Raw genomic sequence first — 16,353 nt, 5'->3', positions numbered from 1 at the left:
ATAGCCAGATCTTGAGTTGAATAAACAAGGAATTTTTTAATTAATATAGATTGAGATATTTAAATTTTAACAATAATTTTTTAAGATATTAGTTTTTTTTTGTTGATTAGCCCAACTTGTCGAAAGAGAAAGTACACGGAAGAATTCAAGTGAGAAAGTTTAGGGAAGACATAAAGTGTTGCCCGACAGAACCAAGAAGTAGAAGGGGCACGTAGAAGAATAAAAATCATGTGCTCTTTCTAAACTTGTACACTATCTAATACTCACATCTCTCATAATAAAATTGGAACTATATGGGGGGATCTCTCATAATAAAAGCTCATTTTACTTGATACACCCTATATATATAGTTTGTGATAAATTTAGACATTGAGTCTAATTCGTTAACAATTGTTTTTTCGAATACAATTGTTTCTTCGAATACTAATGGGTGTAATTTCTTCATTCATGTTTTATCTTAGTGGAGCAAATCATAGATCTTCTTCGTCGATTTTCTATGTATTTAGAGATTGAGTCTAATTCGTTAACAATTGTTTCTTCGAATACTAATGGGTGTAATTTCTTCATTCGTGTTTTATCTTAGTGGAGCAAATCATAGATCTTCTTCGTCGATTTTCTATGTACTCTGTTATTCATAGTTTTTCTTAGGCCAAACGAGTTGCGGATAGTTTAGGGTCTATAAATGACAGTATTAGGATCTTTGAGGCACATCCTACTTTTATTTCTTTTGACTTATTAGCTACAGATCTTAAAGATGTAGCTTTTCTTATAGGTTTTTACTTGTTACTTTTTTTTTGGTCATTTCAACCATTGTAGATGTATCTCTTCTGATACCTTTACCTTGAGATGATTGCTTTCTTTTGAGGTTGTTAAGTTTCAACGTCGTTTAACTTGTGTTTTTGAATGGTCACCACTGTTTACTGCATTTTTAACCTTCCATTGATTGTGTCAATGTTTACATTTTCCCTATAAATAACCCCTTGTTCTTCTCAATTTTTCATTCCAACCCATATTCTCTTTTCTTTCTTACATTTCTTTTGAGTTGTTGATGATCTCAATGTTCTACCATTGGACTTTTATACAAAGTTTTTGTCATCTTGAGGGGATAATATGAATGATCAAAGAGTGTTGTTCCACTCTGCAAACTTGCACCCCCTATCTGGATCAGAGATTGTTCATCACAATCTCCTTCTCCTACCCATGCATTTTGTATTTCCATCCCATATTCTCTGGAGGGTGCAGATGACTAACCTTTTCCATTTTCTCCCTCCATCTTATTGCACCACAGATTTAACGTTAGGTGTCTAATCTTTTGTTATAAAGAGTTATATTAGTGTAAATGTATTATGCATTCTTTAAATACTAAAAATATGTTGAGTTCTTGCAAATTTATATTAAGTCTCTTTAAATTTTTTCATTTGAATTTATGCCATTTTAATAATTAATGTCATTGTAATGAAAAAATTGATTAAACACATTTTGGATTTTATAATCCGAAAACCATCAAATACATGTCAGATTCATAATTCGACGAGGGTAAAATGGTCGAACTGGAGGGCGTGTGAGAAGTTTGGTGGAAAAATATTTTTTTTTTCCTCTTATTCAAAAACATGTTTATCATATATGGTGTTTTGGATTGGGCCAAAGTCCAATCTATGATTTGGATCCAAGATCCAATTGTCTAGGAAACACTATGATGAACAAAACATTGAATCAGTTACCATGATCAAATCACGATTCTCTAATTACAGTTAGACTATGATTTGTGAATCACGACGAATTAGAATAAATGAAATAACTATCTAGGAACTCAGTGTGTCTTACATGTCAACTATAAAAAGGTCTCTAACTATTGTTGAAGTTTACATTCATAAATCATGTAAAACCTTTATGCTCTCCTAGAACCTCATATTAGCTTTAGCATTGGAGTCCTTGCAGGTACAACATTTTACACTAAGTAGGAATGTTGTGCTCCGGCCCATTCAATCAACTTTGGTCGTCATCTTCAAGTCTCCTTTGTGTCATTAGGAACCATTTGTAGAAATTTCTTTCTAAGATTCACATTATCATTTTGAACATTTGCGGTGGTTGGAAACATGAAAGCAACCGATCCAAAGACGACAACGATGTTGGATATTTTAGTTTATAATTTATTTTAAAGTTAATTATTATTTATTTAAAATATAATTACTATATTTAATTAACTTTTTTGACTTGGTTGTAACCAAAAAAAAAAACTTTTTTGACTTGGTCAGATTGAAAAAGTAATAGCTTGCGGTTACATTCCTATACTTGTGCTTGCACGTTTTATTTACGTTACATTCCTATGCTTATTCAACTCATATTAATTTGGTTTAATATACAAGTCATAAAGGGGGATAGGGTGAGAGAGATGAACAAGGTTTTGAGAGAATATGTATGTGACAAAAGGCTGGCTACTTCAATCTCTCTTGTTTTCTCACTTTCTTCTCTTCTTTTCAATTTTGGTCTCTAATAACTAATAACAAATATATTCTAAGTTCCTGAGACCTTGCTAATTCACGTGCGGTGTATCCTGGAGGGTATTAGCTATGAGATCTACTGCATCGGATAATCTATCCGGGGTGGCAAAATACTCCCGGTGCTTCGTGCACGCCTCGGTCAATAATCGATAAGTTTACTTACTTATTCTCTATTCCATTGTATTTAGAGTTCTATTAATTTAATGCTAATATTTCTTGTTGTTTATTACCTTATAATAATTCTATGTCTAATTTTTCCTACAATCTTAAGAGTATTTATTTGATATAGAATTATTAATTTTGTTTTAAATTTGTCAATTGAATTAATTTTATGAAAATGAATTTTTGAGAAATGAAAGTGCCCTTACGTAATTGAAGTATTTTATTCTCCTTCATATAATTGATCAAGGCTAGTAATTGTTGTATACATATGCTTGATGTTCCTGTAATTGTTTGAGTATTTCTCCTGTGCCGTAATATAGCATGTAAAACTAAAGCCTACTTTAATACGATGATGTTAAATTGATATACATCTATTTACACTGTTGTGAAGGGGAGTAGTGGTTGTGGCATGTCTTGATTTTGAAATACCAATATTCTCTTAACATAAGTTTTATTATTACGATTTTGATCATTATCAATTGTAATCTGATGTGCTCAATTATGGAATGAAATAATCGTTCTATTAGTCTATTCGGTTGAAGTTCACGGAGTGCATTCTTCCGCTTGGTTGCCAATGAAACTAAAAGAGTATGGTGTGATCGACTTCGTTGTAAGTTTTAAACTATTACTCCCTTGAAATCATCCACAAGGGATTAGGTACACACTCAAACTTTTAAACCTCACAAATGTTGTTTTTGTGTGTTGAAATTGCGAGAGTATTGTATTGAATATGTTGGTAAAAATAGTGCCACTAGTACAAAAAATACTTTATAGATTCGTGCTTAAGTCGGTTCGCTCTGCCACCCGTCTTAAGAAGTGATGCGGTGGCAATCTTGTAATTATTTTAAACTTTCTTAAGTCAGTTATAAGTTAACCCGACTTAAGGTTGATAGAATAATAAAACAAAATTATTTATAATTAATTTACTTAAGTTAGTCTGCTGACCACCCAACCTAAAAAAATTTCCCTTATTTTTTTGTCAAGATAAAAACTTTCCATTATTTTCTTTGTGAATCAATTTCCCTCTTTTATTTATTAATTATTAAATTATTAATTAAATAAATTAAATTTATTAATTAAATTTATAGTTATATATCACACAAGGTTTTCACTTTCTCTCTCTTTCTCAATTTCAATCGAACCAGACAAAGCTTCCTTTCTCACTTTCTCAATTTCAATTGAACCTCCATCACGCAAAATCCTACAATCCCACACAAGCTCCCTCACAATCGAACCTTCGTCACAAGCTCTCTCATTCAATCTAACCTTCGTCACTCACAATCATACAAAAGCTCACTCACTTCGTCAGGCACGCCGGAACCTCCGTCACTCACTCGATGAACCTTCCTCGCCACTCGCTCATTCACTCTCTCAGGAACCTCCGTCGCGCACGCCGGATTAAAGCCATCGCTGATGGAATGGAAGAAAGCCATCGCTGCCGGAACCTCCGTCACTCACCCTCTTCGTCATTCACTCTACCCCCAAAGGTATTTTTATTCTTTCATAATTTCTTCTATGATTTGGGAATTAGGGTTAACTGAAATTGTCATGTCTTTGAATTGTTTTGATGAAATTGATAATTCTAGAGCTTGATGGTTTTGATTTCTACGAAAATTTGGGATTAAGAACAGTGAAAACTTTCTGGGCAATAACCATGACTGTATGTGTTTGATTTGAAAAATATTTAGTGTTAGCTCATGAAATTGATTAGGTTCATATTATTAATTTTGATTTTCAATTTTGGATTTTGACTGGAGAAGAAGAATCACTCTGTATATTATGCTTTTACCGTGTAGCAGAATCTTTCTTAATATTAACTAGTGGAGAAAAACACCTTGAAGCCTCTAAAGGCCTTACAAATTAGTCATAACTCATAACACCCGTCACTATAACAATCACATATACTAGGACCCAACAAGTATAACAAGCAAACAAGCAATTCTCTATGGAGTTTGTTATACAAACAAGAAATTCAGTCTAAAGGGAACCATTAGTTACACCAGCAACATGAGAGAGCTCTGTTTAAGAATTATAAGTTTCCAAATGAGTACAAAGGAGTCCTCATGGGTATTATTATAATTGGTATTCATTTGGAATTCGCTAATTAGTAATTTGGTAATCCACAAAGAATAAAGTACTTCTCAGACTATACCATGAGTTGAACGAGTAGTTAACTAACAAAGTATTGATATGCCAACACAGAATACACAAGTATATAAAGATTTGTGACCAATAACAATGATGACAATATTGTTTTATATATCTTTCCTTTTCTTTTACATTTTTTAACCGTATAGCAGAATATTTCTTAATACTTGCTAGTTCTTTTGTTTTGTATTTGTAGACTAAGTGTATGTGATAGTTGCGGCTGATAATTTGCTCTTCGACTAAGTTTCGTTTTGTGGTCTCATGATGTAATTTTATTGTTTGGTATAGATGGTTGTAGAAAATTGAGCTCATGATCTTTTTGGAGATTCGAGTTTCTTAATATCACTTGTTATATTTCTGCCTTGTAATGATTTGCGGTAATTTTTTTAAAGAGAACAAATGATTTTTCTGTTATATATTATTTGACATTATATGAATTTTCTGTTATGTTGACCTGCATTTGATATAAGAGTTCTATTGAGAAATAGATACAATTATTTAGTAATAATGCAAAGTAGCACCACATAGACTAAACCATTATAAGATCTCATGAAATTGATGAAATTGTAGACAAACTACATGTATGGGATCAAACTACACTCAGATTTATAATGGACTTTAAAAATCAATTAGTTTAAAGAAAACCATGTATTTCATTAGTAGTATGTTTCTTAAATAGATCATAATGACTATTTCATTAATAATATGTTTATTTAGGTATAATTGACTACTGTCAAAAAAAATAAAAGGTATAATTGACTACATAAAGCATACACGGGACAATTATTTATTTTCATGAATCTAATGGTTAAAAGAGAAATATTTATTTCATTAGTATAATGATGTGTCTCTTGAATACATTTCTAACAAAAGCAATGGCTATAATACTTTCTTCTTTCTAATAAAAGCAACTGCTATAATGCTTTCTTCCTGTTCTCTCCCACCTGCCCCAAACCATTCCATTTCTATGAAACATTCAAACATGTATTTTTATTGCAATGGGACACGCAACTGCCATGCATGATAAATCTTGCTTGGGAAGTTAACTTATTTTAACCATGTTAATCTTAATTTCAATTTCATTTTTTATACCTCAAAAAGTTCTATACATTACGCTTCCTTCATTACTACTTCACGTTCAAACTCATTAAAAATACTCAACTCCTTAAGATATAGATACTCTTGTATACCTAGTGGCTCACATTTCTTTGGCATAGCTGCCTGTTCTCAGGGGCGGAGGGACCATGGGTGGCTGTGGTCCCCCCCAATTTTTCAATTTTTTTGCGAGGGGGTCAAACATAAAGAAAAAATAAAATAAATTTTAAAAACTAATATATTAAACTTAATCAATAAGTAAAATAAATTCACAGTAATTTTTACTTATATTTAATGAAACAGCAACAAAAAAATAAAAGCTTGCATAAAAAAAAAAACAAAGAAAATAAAAGCTAACAATAGTTATTTATAAAAGTTAAGTTATATAGAGTTTTAAGAAGTCAAATTTATCCATAATAGACACTAAACTAAATAGATTATCAACATTATTTTAATATCATCTCTCTTTAAACTAACAAAATTGTTTGGAGTAGCCAAATAATATATTAATGGGGTAACTATATATTAAACTAGGTTAATTACTCAAGTTTTTTTTTTCTTTTGGGGTAGCCAATGCTACCCCATCACTAAACAACCATTCGCCCCTGATTATATATTACTATTTACACATGGTTATGAATATGGTCCCCTCATTATTAACATTTGTGTCTTTTTTATGTTGGGCCTTTGTCTTTTATAGTAAAAAAATCTTTCTACTTCTAAAAAAAAGTCCATTATGTAAGTTGGAGCCCTCAATTCTATCTTTTATGGTAAAGACCTAATTAACTTTGGATGTAACTTAAATTTCTTATATATATAATGCATTGGAAGATTTAGTGTTTCTTTGCTAAAGTATACCTATTACGACTTGGTCCCCCCAATGTATAAAACCTGGCTCCGCCCCTGCCTGTTCTGGTTTTGCCTTTGCAATTTAGTTTCAGTGTCTACTTTCGGCGTTTTGGGCTAAGCTAAGGCTGGAATATTAATGATGATTTTGTCTTTAACTTAGCTTTGGCTTTTAGGTGTTAACAATAAATATAGTTTTCTGTACTGATATTGTTCTGAGCATCTAATTAGTAACCTTGTCTACTATCTTTGTTGTTGCAACTAGAAATTGCTTTATGTCTGCTATACTGTCAGCACAAATTTTTTTCTTGGCTTAATATGTTCGTCTCTTGTTTTAACTACTACTTATATAAGCTTTGTTAAATCCTTGTTGTAGTGAGACAATGTTATATCAAATAAACTGTGACTGTGTTGCTTTCATTAAAATTTGTTGTATAAAAGCTCTATAATGAAAGGTTGGGGCTAGGGAGAGATATACTTTACATTTAAATAATAAACTAGTTGGAGATGGCAGGTTCAGTGCAACCTGTGTATGAGCACTAGTATTTGCTTATATGCAATTTTCTTATCATCTACTTTTCTGATCAGCCAATATACAGGGGAACATGTGGATTTGTATTCGACCCTGAAACATGTGAGCTGCAATTTTCGTGTTATGAATTGGTTATTATAGATATATACGTAATTGTATTTTGCCATTGTCATTATTATGTATAGTTTCATTTCAGTCTTTTGTGTATTAAAACGGTTCACTAATCCATATAGCTTTGAATTGAATTTTCTGATTGAGAAAACATCGAATAATAGAATGCCTTCTGATTGAGAAAACATCAAATAATAGAATGGCAAACTGTGTTTGCATGGTATGGGTCACCTTGCCTTGAGAAAAAATTGACTGAACATAGGTTGCAGGACAATTATGCATATTAAATTGGATGATAAATTTGATGTTGTAGGATTCTCTAGTGTCAGACGAATTTGTGCGAAATGGACGTGAGGACATCTTGGTGAAATCCCTTGGGCAACCTGAACACCCTGGTCATGTTCGTGCTGCTGGTCGAGGCGTGGGTATTCGAGAATACTTTGGATCAAAATCTCATTCTACCCCATCTGTTACCAGTGATGCCCAACTAGCAGCCTTGACTAAGAAGATTACACAAGACGTGCTGCAGTCTCTTAACTCAACAAAATCAAAATTTCCCAATTTATTCTTCTAATACCACTCAACATGTTAGCACAAAGGGTAGTTGCTCTATTGTTCCGCAGACGCCAGATGATGAAGAGAATATCCCAGAAGAGTGTGAATTGTATATTGATGGAAGCAGTAATGTGGTGGCACACGCTTATGTGTACAACGTAGGGCCCACCATACACAATCCGGTGCTAACTAATGATATGGTTAGAGTGGCTGTTACCAAGGTGATAGATGCAACGACTCAAGTACCTGTGTCCACTAATGAGGTGACAACAATTGCTGAGGCCGTCAACACTTTTGCAAGTTATTGCTAATAAGGTATTTATTATATTTATGTCTATCACTATTTACACTTGATAGTGTTTAGACTTGTGTAAGGTTTTATCATAATGGTTTAGGATGGTTATATACCTATGAAAGTTGATGTTCCACCAAAAGAGTCGGAACTTATTTGTCAAAAATTGATAGTGAAGGCAATGTACATGGAACAAGCTTTGAAGTTTATGGCTGATCATAGTGGGATTGATATTGAGCTACAAAGGGGAGATATCATGGACTTGTGTTTGGGTAAAAAGGAATTACACTTGACTATTTTGCAAGTGTGGCTAACGTAAGTATATTTTATTTGTAAATTTAATGGTCATTCAATTACTTAATTTTATTTATAATGAAATTTTGTTTCACCATCTTAGGTATCTACAACGTCGTTGTGTTGAATTGGGCAAAAGTGGCATGTACGGATTTCTTGATCCATATTACACTCTTAGTCAAAATGACCAAGTTAGTGTCAAACCTACATTCAAAACACGATGGACCATAATAAAAAGGATTTGTACCTAGCTCCTTACTTTAACAAGTAATTTTTCTCTCTCTTTATATCCAATCACTTGTAATATAGAGATTTGAATTTTGCAAATAATTTAATTGTTTAATGCTTGTAGTCTTCATTGGCAATTGCTCATATTAATCCCAAGAAGTGTGAGGTGACCTTTCTATGTTCGTTAGGAAAGAAGCCGGCAGATAAAAAAATATCAGCCATTGTTGATTCGTAAGTATTCAATTTTTTTTTGTACATGAACTGTGATATGTTTAATGATATAAGTTTAACGATTAAGTATTAATTATTGTAGAGCTTTGGAAGATTATAATAAGCTACAATGGGTGAGAAAGCATAATAAAGTAGTATGGTTTTATCCCATTGTAAGTTGTTTACACATGCTACTGCTTCATCTATCATCTCTGTGTTGTTTCTGTATTAAATATCTTCTATTTTGAATAGTTTTTACCGACTAAACGGTCACATTTGATCATATTCAATTTCAGAGTCCAAGGCAATTAGTTTGTTATGAGAGCGGATATTTTGTCATGCTACATATGTTGAACATTGTATCCGATGGTTTTGTGGATTCATGTACGTATAAGATATCTTTAACAACTATTATAAATTAATTAATTTTATTTTTACATGTTTATATGATAAACTAATATTATGTCATCATTAATTTATTCAGTTATTTGCGGATTCAACTCCCTTTCAAAAGGATGAAGTAAAAAATGTTCAAGAACGCTGTTCAAATTTGATTCTGGAACTTATTGAAGCAAATGCCGAGTCATCTTAGTGAGAGACTGGTTTTTGGAGTAGGTGGGGAGTAAGCTTTCGTGTGATACTGGTTTTTTTTAGCAGTTGGGGTTTTAGCTTAGTGTTAGTCCTGTTTTTGATTTTTTTTTTACTATTTGCATTTTGGTTCTAACATGTACTATACTCTGTCAGTGCAATGACTATCTTCTTTCGTATGACAATATAGTTCTATAGTTTTTTTTAATTAGTACATGTGGATTTTGGTTATGGTTTTCTCTTCAATGTATCTTTCTATTACTACAAGTGACATTAGATATTCTGCATGTATGCAGTGGACAACAGGAAAACAAATAGAGCATATTCTGCATGAATGCTAAAAATAAAATGAACTTTTTAAGTCGGTTAAAATTGGGTGACTTAAGAAGTTAATATGATGCCTTAGGACGGTTGTTAAATCTGACTTAAAAAGCAAATACTTCTTATGACGGGAGCTATTAGGTCAGACGCGTGCCTGACTTAAAAAGCCATTTTTAACCGTCTTAAAAAATGATGCCTTAAGACGGTTGGTAAATCCGACTTAAAAAGAAAATACTTCTTATGACGGGAGCTATTAGGTCGGACGCGCGCCCGACTTAAAAAGCCCTTTTTAACCGACTTAAAAAGGGTTTTTTGTATGCTTATGTGAATTTCCTAAAATTGAGCTCTTGTAATTTTCTTTTATGTCTCTACATTAGCTATTGGGTTCTATTTTGATAATGATTAATGATTTTATTGTTGAAATCTTCGAATAATTTTTTAGCTTACATGCTAATTCTTGAATGCGTGAAAATGATCATGAATTTTGTTTTTCTTCAATTGAATGTTACTAAGTAGATGGTGTACGTGATATTAAAACTCGGATTTAAAGATGATTATTAAAACTAGGAGAATGTTAACCAGTGTGCCCCAGGGGCATTGGTTAAGCACCAAAAGAAGCAAGTTTTTGTTAAAAAGTAATGTAATTATTACTTGATGAAAAATGACAGTTTATAATTCCAAGACAAAAAATTCTATTTTTGGATTCCTTAACCAGTGCCTCGGGAGGCACTAGTTAACAAGACCCTTAAAACTAAAGGCTTTTAATAGTGGTGAACTTGGTGTAGAAGGAAATGGAAAATAATTCTCTGCCAATTATATTAGATAGATGTTGTTGTAGACCATGATTTTCGGGTGTCAATCCATTGATTGGTTTTGAACCCTCAATCGTTTGGACTTTCTCGATTTTTCGTGGGAAGGGAAAATGAGTTAAACCCTTATTTGGATCCGGGGGTCGGTTACGATTAGGGAAGGTGTTAGGCACCCGCATCGTCCACGGTACTCCGTGGGAACCTCTTTCTAACTTTATCTTGTTCTAGGTTATTTTTATTTGAAAATTTATTGCTTAAAGTCTAAGTGAAAGAATGGAGGGAGAAGAAGTATGAGTTTTGTTGTTTTTTATTTGATCGATTTGGAAGGAATAAACCCTTGCCTACGTACCCATAAAAGGGATCAAAACCGCCGTACGTAGTTCTCTCTTAAAAATATATTTTTTGTGGGTTAGGTTGATTTTAATTTTTTTTGAAAATGATTTTAAGAAGGGTTGCGAGACCTCAAGATATAGAAGAATAAAATAGAAGTGAGGTTGTTTCATTTTATTTGAGAAATTTGGTCTAAGTTTAATTAAAATTCATTTAGGAATTTGATTAAGAAAATAAAGGAAAAATCTCTTGGATTAGGATCCAAGGTTTATTAAGAAAAATAATTTGACTTTTGCTTATTTGATTTTTGAGATAAAAAGATTTTTCTAAACTAATGGAAAGCTAGCGTAATGATGCGAAAAATAAAGCATGCATAAAGCAACGAATAAAATGGTGTAGTGTCGGTGCTTGTGTCGGTGTGTGCAATTACTACGCTATTACATACCCTTCCTAGATGCAAAGCCCCAAAATAAATTACATCATTTCCCTAATTATACACACTAAATACCATGGGGCTTTCCCAATCATGATATAATGAGATAAAGAGCAAATTAAAAGCATCATATACTAAAATGAAATGAAATGATGATAAGAAAATTTTATCAAGGCATAAAATAAAGCAAGATTCACATGGAAAATTATTGAATAAGACATTAAAATGCATGAGATAAAATTTTAAAGCAAAGAACTAAAAAATAAAATAAGGCATAGAAAATAAAACCTTAAAATGGATGAGACAATATTATTTGAAAGAAATTAAAAGAAAAAAGCATGAAATTATTTTAAAATATTTGTAAAAAATTAAGCAAGTAATGCAGGGGGTGCTGGAGCACCACAGGGAGGGATATGAAGCAAAACAGTAGAGGAAAAACTAAAACAGGATTAAACTGGGCCTTCACTTGGTCCACTGGGCTTTAGGATTTGATCCCGGCCCTTGGATTGATCATAAGGCTAAAAAACAGTGGGCATACAGTAGGCTAAAGGCAAGAAAAGCATGAAAGTAAGCAAGGAACTCCAGTAACCTTCGGATCTGTCTGAGACAAAGGATCTGACGGTCCAAAATCAATAGAGCACCCTATAACCAACTACTGCGTACAGTAATAAATCAAAGAAGCAAGTTGTGACCGTTTGATCGGAGAAGGGAGATGGATCCGAAGGTGTAGAAGGGAGGAGAAAGAACCAGAACAAACCGGTCCAGTTCAGGTGAACCAGACCGGTCCACTTAAGCTTATAAAAGGCATTTGTGGTTCGGTTCTTTCATAACTCCTTCAACTCCCTCTCTCTAAAAATTCTAGTGTGAGAAACTCTCTAAGGAGAGTTGTCTTCTCCGGCAAACTCATCATCGCCGGCGCGACAGTGTTAATGATTGGTGACCCCCCAACAGTGTCATAAATGACACTATTTATACTGGATTATTAGGGTTCAGATTGGTGAGAACAAATGTCGAAAATACCCTCAATTGACTCTGATGAAAAATACCAGCACAACAAAATGAAGTTTGGGGACCAAGTTTCTATTATGACCAATTAGAGACTGACATCTGGACAGATAAATGGACCCAAAGACTTGGACTAACAAAATAAATGAAATAATAAAAAACAAAGAAAGCTGCTTAATTAAAAGTCACTCACGTGACTTAAGGAAAAAGAAAAAAAAAAATTAAAAGAAAGAACTAAATAAAATAAATAATAATAATAATAATAATAATGATAAAAATAATAATGATAATAATAATAGAAAAGGAAATGAAAAATAAAAATGATAATAATGAATAAAAACTAAAAAGTCTCTTTCATTAAATGAGGTATTTGACTGAAACGGCTAAAATAACGCAGTGTTTTAAAATGCGAGCAAAACTTTTTTAAAGCTGTTTAAAAAACGGACAAAGGGGAAATTTTAAATTAAAATTTTTAAAGGAAATTAAAAATAAAAACAAAACACTAAATACTAAAAAGAGCGCGTAAAATATTTTAAAATGCCAACAAACAAAAGAAATGATTTAAATTACACAAAGCTTGGACAAAAGTGAATTTCACTTCAAACTGTAAAATAAAGCCTCAAAAATTTTAAAAGACGATTAAATGACTTTAAATAGTTAAAGCGAAAAAAGAGTTTGAGACGTTTTAAAAATATGACTAGAAAAAGAAATAACTGGTCCAAAATTGGGGTATGACAGATGCCCCTATTTAAGTTTCTTCGTCACGAAGATTTGAAAGAAGACTTTTAAATTGATGGGTCGAAGAGACTTAAATACTTAAATACAACACTTTTGGACCAGTCAAGATGCTAAGAGTGCAATGCTCATGAGTATTGTGGTATGCATGCGTACATTGTCATTATGAATGCAACGACGACGAACATATACTGACTGGGGTACAAAACTAATAAGTAACACTGGGGAGATAAAGCCTGTCTATTACCAACTGTCGCGGTATAGACGGAAATATAGATGATAAAGCTTGTCGGAATGTAAAGCTTGAACAGACGGTAAAGCTTGGACGGAAGATAAAGCTCAGACAACAAATAAAGCTTAAGACGGGAAGTAAAGCTTGAGACGGAAAGTAAAGCTTGAGATAGAAAGTAAAGCTTGTCTATTACCAACAGCCCGTGTGGTAGAGACGAAAATAGGGAAGATAAAGCTTGAGCTGAAGATAAAGCTTAGACGAAAAATAAAGCTTAGGACGGGAAGTAAAGCTTGAGACGGAAAGTAAAGTTTGAGGCGACAATAAAGCATGAGACGGACAATAAAGCTTGAGACGGACAATAAAGCTTGTCTATTACCAACAACACGTGGTAAATGACGAAAGTGCGGAAGATAAAGCTTGAACTGAAGATAAAGCTCAGACGGAAGGTAAAGCTTGAGACAGAAAGTAGACTTGAGACAGAAAGTAAAGCTTGAGACGGATAGTAAAGCTTGGGACGGAAAGAAAAGCTTGAGACGGAAAATAAGGCTTGAGACAGAAAGTAAAGCTTGAGACGGAAAATAAGGCTTGAGACAGAAAGTAAAGCTTGAGACATAAAGTAAAGCTTATCTATTACCAACAGCACGTGGTAAATGATGAAAATGCGGAAGATAAAGCTTGAACAGAAAATAAAGCTCAGACGGAAGATAAAGCTTGTCTATTACCAACTGCCCATGGTAACGATAAAAATGCGAAAGTTAAAGCTTGTCTATTACCAACTACCCATGGTAACGACGATCAAACAAAAGATAAAGCTTGTCTATTACCAACTGCCCGTGGTAATGACGAAAATGCGAAAGATAAAGCTTGTCTATTACTAACTGCCCGTGGTAACGACAATCAAACAAAAGATAAAGCTTGTCTATTACCAACTGCCCGTGGTAACGACGAAAATGCGAAAGAAAAAGCTTGTCTATTACCAACTGCTCGTGGTAACGACGATCAAACAAAAGATAAAGCTTGTCTATTACCAACTGCCCGTGGTAACGACGAAAATGCGAAAGATAAAGCTTGTCTATTACCAACTGCTCGTGGTAACGACGATCAAACAAAAGATAAAGCTTGTCTATTACCAACTGCCCGTGGTAACGACGAACAAACAGAAGATAAAGCTTGATTATTATCAATACTGGAGTACTTTAAGCAGGGAACTGGCGAACTGATTAGCATTGGTAAAGTGATCATTTGATGGGACCTGCCACTTGAACACGTACTGAGTGGTGACATTTATCAATTAAACACTTGGGGATGACATTTTTATGTATTGGAGTAAGACAGAGGAAAATAATGCAACTATGTATGAATGACATTTGTATGCATGCTATGTATGCATGGGTGAATGAATGCATATGAGGCTTATTTGACAGTATAATGGTGAGACTGTTGAGACAAGATTGGGCAGGTCCAAAGAAAGTGGCCCGACATCATGTTACAAGCATCCGACACCCTTCATTGGGGATAACATTACCGGGGATGAATCAAAACACCGCCGGGGTAAAACCTTTCAAATCAATGACGGAGTAAAGCCTTTCAAACCACTGATGGGGTAAAGCCCGCATTCTTAACCATTGATAGGGTAAAAACCCATATTCAAACCAAGCTGATGGGGTAAAGCTCATAATCAACTATTGAAAGGGGGGAAGGGTGCAATAACCAGTTACTGAAAGGAGTATGCCCCATAATCAAACCACTTGAAGGGATAACAACCCATTGATCATACTGCTGAGGGAAGAATGCCCTATAATCAAACCACTTGAAAGGATAACAACCCATTGACCATACTGCTGAGGGGAGAATGCCCCATAATCAAACCACTTGAAGGGATAACAACCCATTGATCATACTGCTGAGGGGAGAATGCCCCATAATCAAACCACTTGAAAGGATAACAACTCATTGATCATACTGCTGAGGGGAAAACAACCCATTAATCATGCCACTGAAGAGGTACCAAATACCAACCCATTAATTGAAACACTGAAGAGGTAACAAATACCAACCCATTAATTGAAACACTGAAGAGGTAACGAACTCTTTAATCAGGCCACTGAAGACGTAACATATCATCAATTCAACCACTGGAGGGGTAACAACCCATTAATCATACCGCGAAGGGGTAATGACACATTAATTATACCGCTGATGGGAATATGACCCCATAATCAAAACCACAATAATCAAACCCACTTATGGGGGATACAACCCAACAACCCAACAATCACAGTTGATGGTGAAGTGATCATTCCTTGGGGTAAAGCCCGCCAATCAGAAACCTGACAGAAGTCGCCATTTCTTGAGATAAAAACCCATCAATCAACGCACAAGCAAAAGATGCCATTAATCAAGCCACTGGCGGAAGTCGCCATTTGTCAAACCACAGGCAAAAGACGTCGTTCATCAAACCACAGACAGAAGTTGCCATTTCTCGGGATAAAACCCATCAATCAAAGTCTGGCGGAAGTCGCCATTTGTAAGCTAGCACAAAGTGCGTTCTTCCATTTGTATTGTTTTTTTTTTGAATCTCTAATTTTTGCCTGGATCGCCCTTTCGGGTTTTCAATCCACCGGGAATATATTCTTTTTGTTTGCCCCTAATTTTTGCCTGGACTGCCCTTTCGGGTTTTCAATCCACCGGGACGCTCATTTTTGCCTAAGCCGCCCTCTCGAGTTTTCAACTTAGCGAGCTTTTCTCTTTTTTTTTGTATTCTTCTTTTTTCTCTTTTCTTTTTTTGACAGAGGTCATCTCACAGCTTTTGGGTCATGCTTACCTTGCAGAGTTTAACTGTCCTTGAGACGAATGTTGATGTATGTTTCTACTACTCATAAGTTCAAAGAAGATGTACCTGTTGTATATGCTTTTCAAAAGACAA

The 16,353-nt window shown here is 33.9% G+C and overlaps 1 pseudogene across 1 annotated transcript; it reads left to right on the top strand.

Moving 5' to 3' along the window:
• Positions 1-3,813: 3,813 nt before the first annotated feature.
• LOC146923970 (uncharacterized) lies at positions 3,814-9,741 on the top strand (annotated as a pseudogene). Its single transcript, XR_015009933.1, has 8 exons — positions 3,814-4,150; positions 7,709-8,282; positions 8,346-8,557; positions 8,640-8,803; positions 8,889-8,995; positions 9,078-9,147; positions 9,271-9,358; positions 9,459-9,741. The product of XR_015009933.1 is annotated as an uncharacterized LOC146923970 (transcript).
• Positions 9,742-16,353: the final 6,612 nt, after the last annotated feature.

This window comes from Medicago sativa, chromosome 5, assembly GCF_051527215.1.
Source record: "Medicago sativa cultivar Bolivia chromosome 5, Bolivia_mono, whole genome shotgun sequence".
In the NCBI taxonomy this organism is placed as follows: Eukaryota; Viridiplantae; Streptophyta; class Magnoliopsida; order Fabales; family Fabaceae; genus Medicago; species Medicago sativa.
This window is presented reverse-complemented; position numbering and strand designations above follow the sequence as displayed.